Genomic DNA, 13,079 nt, shown 5'->3' on the forward strand with positions numbered 1-13,079 from the left:
TCAGTGCAGCTGTGTGCAAACTAAAGTGCTACAACCATGATGCAATCCTTTCCTTTCCTATCCTAATAGTGAAAATCATTTTAGCTAACATCATTTATGTTCATGGCCTATACATTTCTTTTCGATTTGTTGAACTCCAGTGCAAGTACACTTATGTCACCTGTCGACATGATTTTTTGCCATTATGTTTATTTATTGTGAAAATACTAAAGACATTTTTCGATTTGTTCTGAAGTGCAGTATATGTGCACTCTTGTCATCTATATTGTATATACTTTTTGTGATTTGATGATTTTTTTACCCTTGCGTTTATTTGTTATAAAATGTTCAAAAGTTTTCAGTGCATGTGCACTTATGTGTTTTCTGCTGAACTTCAGTGCCTGTGCACTTTTCTCATTTTTCAATATGATTTGTGCTTATTCTGTATGCCTTTTATGATTTCGTGATATGTTTTATGTCATTTGTTACTCATTGTATATACATTTCGCCATATGCTGATATGTTCTGAACTGCAGTGCATGTGCAATCATGTCACTTGTCAAAATGCTATTTTTGCCATTCTATTTATTTGTTCTGAAAATGCTACAGAATCTTACAGTGCGTGTGCACTTTGTTATCTGTCAAATAATTTGTATATACATTTTTCTGATATGTTTTGTACTCACATTTTGTACTACAAGTGAATATTTTGTAAATTGTAAAAATTAATTAGTTAAAAAAAAACAAAAAAAAATTTGTTACGATGGCAAGTCCACATGACTCACCATCGCTGCCAAATTTCCCCCCCCCCCCCCCCAGTGGAGGGTTATGAAAGGCGTATGTACTCGTTGGCAGCGATGACGAGGCATTGTAGAATCTTTGACCAGAGCAGTTGCGCTCGAGGCGCAGTTCAGTCAGTCTGTGGTAGTCTGCCGGCAGTAGTAGCCGAGTACAGTTGCGAGCTAGTGGTTGCGAGTAGCGCGTCGGAGATGACGCAGTCGCGGTCTAGATGCGAGATAGTTTAGTTGTGTGTGAGCAGTCGGCGGGCGTCGACATGCCACTGGTCAAGATTCAGGATGAGGTATATTTTTATTAAATAAGTATTCATGCAGCATTGCGCTCAACAGATAATCTAATGTATATTCATTGTAATTAACTTTCAAGAATCGCCCCAATAATAATTTTGATTTCAAAGCAATTTTTAACAAACAAAAAAAAAAAAATCATTTGATACCCTTGCATTTCGTTAAAGAAAATTTTCAGTTAACTAAAAAAAAAAAAATTAATACTTGCAATGCATTTCCTCCAAGCCGCGGCCAACAATAAGAGCAGAACTTTGACATGCAGTTATACTGAGGTAAGAAATTAATTCTGATTTTTGCACAGGGCCAAAGACTGACATTTCGGTCTATTTACATTTTTATCGTCACTGAGATTTTATGATCACTGAATTGACTTTCATTTTGTGAGAAACTTATACTTGGGTCAGATAGCTAATTTTATTTAATTGTCTTTGTCATTAAATTTGTCTGGGGAGCTTACACTTAGCTCTAGGTCCATTTCCATTTGAGTAAGATTAGACTTTCAATTTTGTGGGGAGGTTACAATATATATATATATATATATATATATATATATATATAAAAACAAAGATGATGTGACTTACCAAACGAAAGCGCTGGCATGTCGATAGACACACAAACAAACACACAAAATTCAAGCTTTCGCAACCAACGGTTGCTTCGTCAGGAAAGAGGGAAGGAGAGGGAAAGACGAAAGAATGTGGGTTTAAAGGGAGAGGGTAAGGAGTCATTCCAATCCCGGGAGCGGAAAGATTTACCTTATGGGGAAAAAAGGACAGGTATACACTCGCGCACACACACACACACACACACACATATATATATATATATATATATATATATATATATATATATATATATGAGAGGCCAATGTAAAAAAACCCAGAGTCATGAACAGGGGTCGACAGGAGGTTCTTGAAATTACACCACTTATTGTCCGAACCGCCCGTTTCTGAGCCAAAAATATCCTTTTAGACTGGGAAGAGTTACCCGAAAATATAATACCATACGACATAAACGAATGAAAATAAGTAAAGCTGATTAATTTTCGTGTCGAACGATCACTCACTTCAGATACCGTCTGAACAGTAAAAATTTCAGCATTAAGTCTTTGAACAAGATCCTGAACGTGGGATTTCCGCGACAGTTTACTATCTGAACACCTAGAAATTTGAACTGTTCACTTTCACCAATCATACGCCCATTCTGTGAAATTAAAACTTGAGGTTTTGTTCAATTATGTGCTAGAAACTGTAAAAAACTGAGTCTTACTGTGATTTAGCGTTAGTGTATTTTCTACAAGCCATGAACTTAGGTCATGAACTGCACTATTTGAAACCGATCCAATGTTGCACACAACATCCCTTATTACCAAGCCAGTGTAATAAGCAAACAGAAAGATTTTAGAGTTACCTATAATACTAGAGGGCATAGCATTTATATAAATAAGGAACAGGAATGGCCCCAACACTGATCCCTGGGGCACCTCCCCCCCCCCCCCTACTTGACTAACCCCAGTCAGATCCCACATCTCAACCATTTCAACATTGTAAATAATGACATTTTGCTGTCTGTTGCTAAGGTGAGCCAATTGTGAGCTACTCCCCGTATTCTGTAATGGTCCAACTTCTGGGGAAATATTTTGTGATCAACACAATCAAACGCCTTAGTTAAATAGAAAAAGATGCCTAGCGTACGAAACCTTTTGTTTAACGCAACCAGTACCTCACATAGAAAAGAGAATACAGTATTTTCAGTTGTTAAACCACTTCTAAAGCCAAACTATACATTTGATAGCAAATCGTGTGCTATAAAATGATTAATTATCCTTACAAACCAAGCCTTTTCAATAACTTTAGCAAACGCTGATGGCGTAGAAATAGGTCTCAAATTGTCTACGATACCCCTTTCTCGCTTTTTGCAATGCGGCTTTACTGCTGAGTACTTTAATCGTTCAGGAAACTGACCATTCCGAAAGGAAAAATTACAAATATGGCTAAATGTAGGGCTAACATGTGCAGCACAGTACTGTAATATTGTGCTAGGCACTCCATCACATCCATGAGAGTCCTTAGTCTTCATTGGTTTAATTATTGACTCAATCTCCCGCTTGTCTGTATCACAGAGAAGTATTTGAGACATCAATCTCGGAAAGGCATTTGCCAAGAAAGTTATATGATTCCCTGTAGAAACTAAATTTTTATTTAATTCACCAGCAATGCTCAGAAAATGATTGTTATATACTGTACGTATATCTGATGGATCAGTAACAGAAATATTTGTGCTACGAACTGACTTTATATCGTCGACCTTATGTTGCTGACCAGACACTTCCTTCACAACTGACCATATGGTTTTAATTTTATCCTGTGAATTAGCTATTCTATTTGCATACCACATACTCTTTGCATTCCTAATAACATCTTTAAGCACCTTACAATACCGCTTGTATCGGGCTACTGTAGCTTGATTGCGACTACTTGTAACATTTTGATATAATTCCCGCTTTGATCTACATGATATCATTATCCCACTAGTAGCAACCCGAGTTGCCTATTACTGCTAGTACCCCGTTTAGAACGTTCTAATGGAAAGCAACTCTCAAAGATCATGAAAAATGTGTTAAGGAAAGCGTATCAGTTCCTAGATTCTTCACTTAAAGCTGATTATTGAAATTTCTCAAGTAGTCTGTCGTGGGCGAGTTGGCGTCTGTTCTCCATTGCGTCAGAAGGAGACTCGATCTCGGCACATAAGCTACTCCTCTCGGATAGCGAGACCTATCTGACCGAATGTTCGAATTAACAGTGTGGCATGCCCTCACACCACGTGACACTGCACAGAAGTGTGACATTTAATTCAGGACATTGGCACAGAGACTGGTGATGAGGCACTTTCCGCTACCGCCTCTTTTTCGCTTGCCAGCCAAATACTAACAAAGAAATTCTCATCCACCAGCAGGATTGGAACCGGCTGCGAGTCGAACGCCACTGCACGGGTGTGCATTAACGATCTTAGTCGTGGAGGCTGGTTAAGTTCCCTTTTAGTTCTATGTGTTATTCGTCCCGACCACTTGAGCAAATTTGTAGGACAGGTCGTACGACTGTTTTTAATCAATCTTCTTTGTATACTGACTGCATCTCCCTGGTATCCTTGAAATGAACCAAAGCCTATCATCTGCTTTGCTTATGGCTAAGTCTAGGCATTCCATTTAATTATCCTACAAAATTGTGATACCTAGGTAAAGTGTAAGTTCCGTACATATGTTTTTGGATAGGGTTTGCCTTTAACAAAACACAATTTTGGTTTCTTAGGCCAAACATGTTTCACTGCAGTTGCAGCATCTTCAGTGGGCTTTTATTTTATAGCTGTTAAAGATAAAGAATGTTCCTTACTGTCTGTATACATGTAACTATTAGTTTTTAAATCGTAATTACAAATATTTGAAAAAACACATAAAATTATGAATTCAAACCTTTTTACCACATGGTGTGGTTTTTCTGATGTGTGTCTACAGTGACTGTTTTGTTTCGTAGTTTATCATCTGCAACCACTTACACCTTAAAGTAGATAAATTGTTCAAGCCAAAATTACAATTTGAAAATTGTTATGGCTATGCCTGAAATTAATTTTGTGTCTATTTACATTATGTTTCACTTACGTTTTCTTTTCCCCCATCTTCATCACTTTCAACCACTATATATTGATCGTCACTGTCACTGTCACTGTTTCACTGTTTACCAGCTATAAAAACAAACACGGCAGACAGTGTAACAGTTGAAGGTGCAAAAAAGAATGGCTGACAGTGGAACAGTTGAAGGTGTTCCTGGCGGTTGTTCTGAATCTTTCAGAGGTGTCTGTGCATTTGTGTGTGTGTGTGTGTGTGTGTGTGTGTGTGTGTGTGTGTATGTGTGTGTGTGTGTGTGTGAGAGAGAGAGAGAGAGAGAGAGAGAGAGAGTGTGAGAGAGAGAGAGAGCAGGTTTGAGGATTTTTCATTATTATTATTATTATCTTTACTTTCTCAGACGTTAAGTCTGGTGAGGAATGGAGTGACGCGGACCTTTATCAAGCATCACTTCCTTTTTGCTGTACGGTATATGTTATATTGCATTTAGGAACTTTCGGGTAATTGAACATGTATCAATAATTACGGATTTCTGTAATTGTATATATATATGTTTGGATGTAGCTGTATTGCATTGATGTATTGGTGGATATTGTGTGGTATGACTCCTGTAGTTGATAGTATAATTGGTATGATGTCAACTTTATCCTGATGCCACATGTCTTTGACTTCCTCAGCCAGTTGGATGTATTTTTCAATTTTTTCTCCTGTTTTCTTTTGTATATTTGTTGTATTGGGTATGGATATTTCGATTAGTTGTGTTAATTTCTTCTTTTTATTGGTGAGTATGATGTCAGGTTTGTTATGTGGCGTTGTTTTATCTGTTATAATGGTTCTGTTCCAGTATAATTTGTATTCATCATTCTCCAGTACATTTTGTGGTGCATACTTGTATGTAGGAACGTGTTGTTTTATAAGTTTATGTTGTAAGGCAAGCTGTTGATGTATTATTTTTGCGACATTGTCATGTCTTCTGGGGTATTCTGTATTTGCTAGTATTGTACATCCGCTTGTGATGTGATCTACTGTTTCTATTTGTTGTTTACAAAGTCTGCATTTATCTGTTGTGGTATTGGGATCTTTAATAATATGCTTGCTGAAATACCTGGTGTTTATTGTTTGATCCTGTATTGCAATCATGAATCCTTCTGTCTCACTGTATATATTGCCTTTTCTTAGCCATGTGTTGGATGCGTCTTGATCGATGTGTGGCTGTGTTAGATGATATGGGTGCTTGCCATGAAGTGTTTTCTTTTTCCAATTTGCTTTCTTCGTATCTGTTGATGTTATGTGATCTAAAGGGTTGTAGAAGTGGTTATGAAATTGCAGTGGTGTAGCCGATGTATTTATATGAGTGATTGCCTTGTGTATTTTGCTAGTTTCTGCTCGTTCTATAAAGAATTTTCTTAAATTGTCTACCTGTCCATAATGTAGGTTTTTTATGTCGATAAATCCCCTTCCTCCTTCCTTTCTGCTTAATGTGAATCTTTCTGTTGCTGAATGTATGTGATGTATTCTATATTTGTGGCATTGTGATCGTGTAAGTGTATTGAGTGCTTCTAGGTCTGTGTTACTCCATTTCACTACTCCAAATGAGTAGGTCAATATTGGTATGGCATAAGTATTTATAGCTTTTGTCTTGTTTCTTGCTGTCAGTTCTGTTTTCAGTATTTTTGTTAGTCTTTGTCTATATTTTTCTTTTAGTTCTTCTTTAATATTTGTATTATCTATTCCTATTTTTTGCCTGTATCCTAGATATTTATGGGCATCCGTTTTTTCCATCGCTTCTATGCAGTCGCTGTTATCAAGTATGTAATCTTCTTGTTTAGTGTGTTTTCCCTTGACTATGCTATTTTTCTTACATTTGTCTGTTCCAAAAGCCATACTTATATCATTGCTGAATCCTTCTGTTATCTTTAGTAATTGGTTGAGTTGTTGATTGGTTGCTGCCAGTAATTTTAGATCATCCATGTATAGCAAATGTGTGATTTTGAGTGGGTATGTTCCAGTAATATTGTATCCATAATTTGTATTGTTTAGCATGTTGGATAGTGGGTTCAGAGCAAGGCAGAACCAGAAAGGACTTAATGAGTCTCCTTGGTATATTCCACGCTTAATCTGTATTGGCTGTGATGTGATATTATTAGAGTTTGTTTGGATATTAAGTGTGGTTTTCCAGTTTTTCATAACTATGTTTAGGAACTGCATCAATTTAGGATCTACTTTGTATATTTCCAATATCTGTAGTAACCATGAGTGGGGTACACTATCAAAAGCTTTTTGGTAATCAATGTATGCGTAGTGTAGTGACCTTTGTTTAGTTTTAGCTTGATATGTCACCTCTGCATCTATTATCAGTTGCTCTTTACATCCTCGTGCTCCTTTGCAACAGCCTTTTTGTTCTTCATTTATAATTTTGTTCTGTGTTGTATGTGTCATTAATTTCTGTGTAATGACTGAAGTTAATATTTTGTAGATTGTTGGTAGGCATGTTATGGGGCGATATTTAGCTGGGTTTGCTGTGTCTGCTTGATCTTTAGGTTTCAGATAGGTTATTCCATGTGTAAGTGTATCAGGGAATGTGTATGGGTCTGCAATGTAACCGTTAAATAATTTAGTTAGATGTGAATGTGTTGAGGTGAACTTCTTTAGCCAGAAATTTGCTATTTTATCATTTCCAGGGGCTTTCCAATTGTGCATAGAATTAATTGCTCGGGTGACTTCATGTTGCAAAATTATCACTTCAGGCATTTGTGGTATCATCTTGTATGAGTCTGTTTCTGCTTGTATCCACCGTGCATGCCTGTTATGTTGTACCGGGTTTGACCATATGTTGCTCCAGAAGTGTTCCATGTCTGTTATGTTTGGTGGATTGTCTATTTTAATGTGTGTGTTATCTATTGTCTGGTAAAATTTCTTTTGGTTTGTGTTGAATGTTTGGTTTTGTTTCCTTCTATTTTCACTTTTTTTGTATCTTCTAAGTCGTTTGGCCAATGCTTGTAACTTCTGCTTCTTTTCATCTAATTGCTCCATTGCTTCTTGTTGTGAGATTTTACCTAACCTTTTTCGTTTTTTGTCTGATATTTCATTTCTTATAAATTGTGTTAGCTGTCCGATGTCTTTTCTCAGTTTTTCTATTCTGATCTGTAGCCTGTGTTGCCATGCTGGTTTTGTGGGTTTCTTCTGTGTGTTGGTTGGTTCTGATCTCTGCCTAGTGTGTATATTTAGTGTAGTGAGTGCTCCTACATAAACCAGTAGTTGTAACTCTTCCATTGCTGTATTTTCATTTATTTTGTTGTGTATGATTGTGTTGATAGTTGTTATTGTTGTTTCGACTTGTGGGTTATTTGGTGGTCTATGCAAGAATGGTCTAATGTCTGTATTTGTGTCTTTGTATTCTATATATGTCAGCTGAAATTTCTCTTCTATATCTAACATGTGTGTCACTTCGTGTTCTATTTGTGCTTGTTCTGGTGGCTGTCTTAAGATGTCGTTTTCCTCTGATTGTTTAATTGATGTGTGTTGTTCTTTGTTTGTTTGCTCTGGGATGTTTGAGTCCATTACTGTATTTTCTTCTTCTTCTTCTGATTGCACATTATTTTGTTCTAGTATTTGTTGTACTTGTTGTTTGATGTTTTCTAATTCTGACTGGGGTATCCTGTTATTTTTGATTATTACACGGATCTGATCAGCTAGTCGTTGTTCTGTTAAAAATTTTAATTCTGGGTATCTGGTAATAAATGTTGTGTGTACTTGTGATCTGTATCCAGTTGTGTTGGTTCCTAGGTTTGTTGCTTGGTAATAACACAACATGAGGTGTCGATTAACTTCATCTGACCATCTCATCCTCTGTCTTTGTTTTCCTTCTAGGGTGGTTGCAGGAAGCATATCCTGCAAAACACCTCTATTTGGATTTAAATCATTTTCCAGTTGGCTAGCAGTGTCGTTACCATTGTGGGCGGGCATAGGGTTCAAGCGTCGTCCCCGACCATGACGGCGCTTGTCCGAGGCTTCTTTAGTTCTGTCCTGAACCAAGTAATCACACTAAAAGGGGGGTTAGCCCTATTAGTGGTTTGTTCTTTTCGTCGCCTTTTACGACTGGCAGAACATACCGGAGGCCTATTCTTTTCCCGGGCCTCCACGGGAATTATTATTATTATTATTATTATTATTGCAAGGACTTTTTTCGTGTGTGTGTTGTGTGTGAAGAGGGATAGAGAAAGAGAGAGAGAGAGAGAGAAAGAGAAAGAGTGAGTGAGACAGTAGGTTTGAGGATTTTTTGTGTAGGGTTGGGTGGTGGGGGTGGGGGGGGGTGAGAACACACACACAAAAAAGTCCTTGTAATAATAATAATAATAATAATAATAATAACAATGAGATATCCTCAAACCTGCTCTCTCTCTCTCTCTCTCTCTCTCTCTCTCTCTCTCACAGACACAGACACACATGCACACACACACACACACACAGAATTAATTAATTTCATGCATAGCCATAATAATTTTCAAATCGTAATTTAGGCTTAAGCAATTTACCACAAGCTGTGAAACAAAACAGTCACTGTAGTATCACAATACATCAGAAAGACCACACCATGTGGTAAAAAGGTGTGAATTCATAATTTTATGTGCTTTTTTTTCAAATATCTGTAATTACGATTTAAAAGGTAATACTTAATGTATACAAACAGTAAAGAACATTCTTTATCTTTAACAGCCAGAAAATAAAATCTCACTGAGGATGCTGCAACTGCAGTGAATTGTCTGGGTTAAAAAACAAAAACTGTGTTTTATTAAAGGCAGACCCTATCCAAATAGATGTATTGTAAAAGCAAACACGAAAAAAAGAGCGTCAACCCCAAGATGATTGTTACTGATTCCACATCACACCAAGGGTTTTTACTTTTGTGAAGCTCACATTGCTGTAATTCTAACCGTTCAAAGGAAATCACGAATCTTAACACCATACTCTATCTTTGCAACATCTGATTATTTTAGCATCTTTTTCAGACAGTACTTCATTACCGATAACTGCGTTATCTGCAAAAATCTGAAATCACAATTAATACGGTCTTCAGCGTCAAAACTAAACATCAGCAGCTAGGGTCTCGACGCATTTCTCTGCCGCACGTCAGAATATGTTAGTTCTATATCTGTCGATGACTCTGCATCCTGTCTACGTACCAAGATATCCTTAATTCAGTCACAAATTTCGATCGGTAGCTCATATGCTCGTACTATCGATAACAATGACTGGTTTGGTACAGTACCGAAATGGTGGTCCGGTGTTGGGTAAAGTGAGAGATACAGCTAAAGTAAATTTAATATACGTAATTTGAAAAGAAATACATTTTGACAGAAAGAGCGGTATACCTTACCTAGCAAGTCAGACTGCGGAAACCATTTTCTCAGATGCACATTTGCTGGTTTCCCAGACATGGTGTCGTTCTCCCATTTCCACAGGACCTGTTGCTTCAGTTTAGAAAAGACTGTGAGGAAGGTTTGAACCCACTCCTGTGGAAAATCTGCACTCTTTATTAAAGATCCCATGCTGAAGAATATTACTCCGTCTCTTGCGTTGTCCATTACATTCTTTAAGTCCTTAAAAGAAAGAAGAAAGAGTTACATTTGCATCACGAAGAAACAAACTGCCGTTGTTTCTGGGCAGATACGACCACACATTTAATACAATATTCCTGGTTGATGTTCACCAAAATGTGTAACTGTGACAGTAACTACAATAGTTTGGTATATATGTTTGGAAATACACAGGGTCTTCCAGGAGGAATTGTCAGGGATGACAGGAACCATCTTTCGAAGGAAAAAAGGCTAATAATCATGGGCTCTAAAATGCATATCACAAGAGCTGTAGGCACTCTATCTTCAATACTCCGTAACAAATCTCTTCTCTTCAGGCTCTTTGCTTTCCATGTTCTCAGAGGTGATATTACGCACAAAAACAGGAGAAAGCTCTCCAGTAAACGTGGGCTCTAAAGGGGGTAATTTAAGAGCTATGAACACTTGTTCATCATCGCTACTGTGAAACACATTTCCTCTATTGCACAAGTGCTCATAGCTGTTAAAGTATGCATTTTAGAGCCCACTTTTAGTAGACATTTTAGCTTCGAAAGATCGGTCCTGTCCTATGCCTCAATATTGGCCATTTCTTCAGCAACACCGGTATAGCGTGAAATCGTATCTCACTTTATTGTACTTAACGGTTCTTGTGATTCTTTGCCCGCATACTCATATACATCCATTACACCGTTTTAACTGATTAGTTCACTACACAGATATTGCGAGAACATACTTTACAATCTAAGGTAATTCCCCAAAATTGTACTCTTTCTTTGATACCTGGTACATATGGGTGGAATATAAACTCTAAGATCTGGCCCTTCATTCTTTCCCAGTAGTTTCATCCAGTAATCCTTGCCACCATCTATAATGTTCTCCATTATACAGATTATTATTCTGATCTCTGTAATAGTCCTACTTCCACTTACTCCTGATAAAGCCGCTAATAACAATTCCCCTCACCTACCAATCACACTCGCATAAGAATTCAACAAGATCTTATAACCCATCCTTTCTCAACGCATTCGTAAATAACGAAAACAACACCTACAGCTTCCTTCGAAATAATGTGGCTTCCATTCCAAGTCCTATCTACAGGCATAAGCTTCAGAGCGAAAGATCCACAAATTTGTTACCCGTGGAAATCAAATAAGCCTTGGGCCATGTACCGTTTTCTGGCCTCATTTTGAGAAATTTCATACTTGTGTACTTCAAATTAAATGTGTCCACATTGTTAAATCCTTCCCTTTAACTGAATCATCCAGCACGAAACTCAGTTTTCTCCATTTTCAATGGCAGTCGACATACTGACGAAGCTAAAACGCCACAAAAAAAGAAAACAAGGTACATGTGTACATATCTTACGAATTTCTGGATTGGACAAGTACAGACAAATGCTTATAAAGCAAAATGCTCAATCTGCTAACGTGAGTTTAGCATCGAACATGGTGGCATTGACTGTGTACAGCACATGAATACTTTGGGTAATATATATTACCAATCAGCACATAGTAATTGGCAATTTCCTGAGTTAACTTCTTGCATTTGCGTTTGCTTGTAGCAAAGCACACGATGTCACTACTTCACCCAAGATAACTACTTTCTTCAGCTCTCCTCACCTGAGCAAAGGCCAAACAAACGACGACTTGAAAATCATTGCTGGTGAACTTTCATTGGTCTACCACACACTATAACACACTTTACAGTAAGTTATAGGCGCTTGGACTGTGCGATCAAATTTTCAAAAAAACATGTTCAGTGAATCTAATATGTCAAAGAAAATATCTTTCTGAAATGATCATAATGAACGTATTGGCCCCAAGAAGTGTGAACGATTTTTTGGAAGTTTTAAATGACCGCAAAAAGTGTGGGATGTTCTTTTCTTTACGAACTGGTGCCTCCAGTCACCTAAACAGGAAAATATTTCAGTTGTAATACGATAGTTTGACCCCTTTAGTGGAATTCAAAACAAATTGTTAGATTTCAACGAACGGGCAGATGAAAATGCAATGAATGTCGATAGGGTGTTAAAAAATTCACTAAATTCAAATTATTTGTATGTCAGTAATATGTCATTGTACTGTGCTGATGGTGCCAATATAAATTATGGCAAGCACCATTCAGTCATAAAACTATTAAGTAATGAGAATGAAAAAATACTCAAGGCCAGTTGTTCTAACCATGTGCTTCGTAATGCCATGAAACATGCATGCAGTTGTTTACAATATGTAGACGTTGAAGTGTTAGTATTGAAAATATATTGTCACTTTTCCTGATCTTCCAAACGAAGGGAAACTTAAAAATAATTTTTTGATTTTATTGATGTTGAATGGGCTGAAATTCTGCAACATGTAAATACTAGACGGTTATCTCTCACACCTGCTGCAGAAAGGATTTTAAAAAACTGGGAGCCTATAATAAGCTGTTTTAAAAGCGTAGACGATTCAGACTGTCCTAAAGCTTTGAAGAAGAATTTTCGCAATGAAAATACAAAAGTACAGATAATTGTTCAGTCTTATATCACTTTCTTTGTGAATATTGGAAATGTTAGCCACTGTTCTTGAGACAAATTTGAAATCTGCTAGTGGAAACAACTTCAATGAAACTGTGAGTCTTTAAATTCTTACTTAGTTGACAAATTTGATGATATTTGAAGCATTTACTCGCACTTTGTCTAAAAATGGAATTAACATTCAATGACTTGCATGAAATTGTGGAATGTGTCTAGTTGGATTGTATGAATGAAGATGAATTATATGCGGAATTTTGTTGTTCTAATGATCCCAATTAAATGTTCTGTCTCTTTAGAGGGTAGCATTA

This window comes from Schistocerca nitens, chromosome 9 (assembly GCF_023898315.1).
Source record: "Schistocerca nitens isolate TAMUIC-IGC-003100 chromosome 9, iqSchNite1.1, whole genome shotgun sequence".
NCBI lineage: Eukaryota > Metazoa > Arthropoda > Insecta > Orthoptera > Acrididae > Schistocerca > Schistocerca nitens.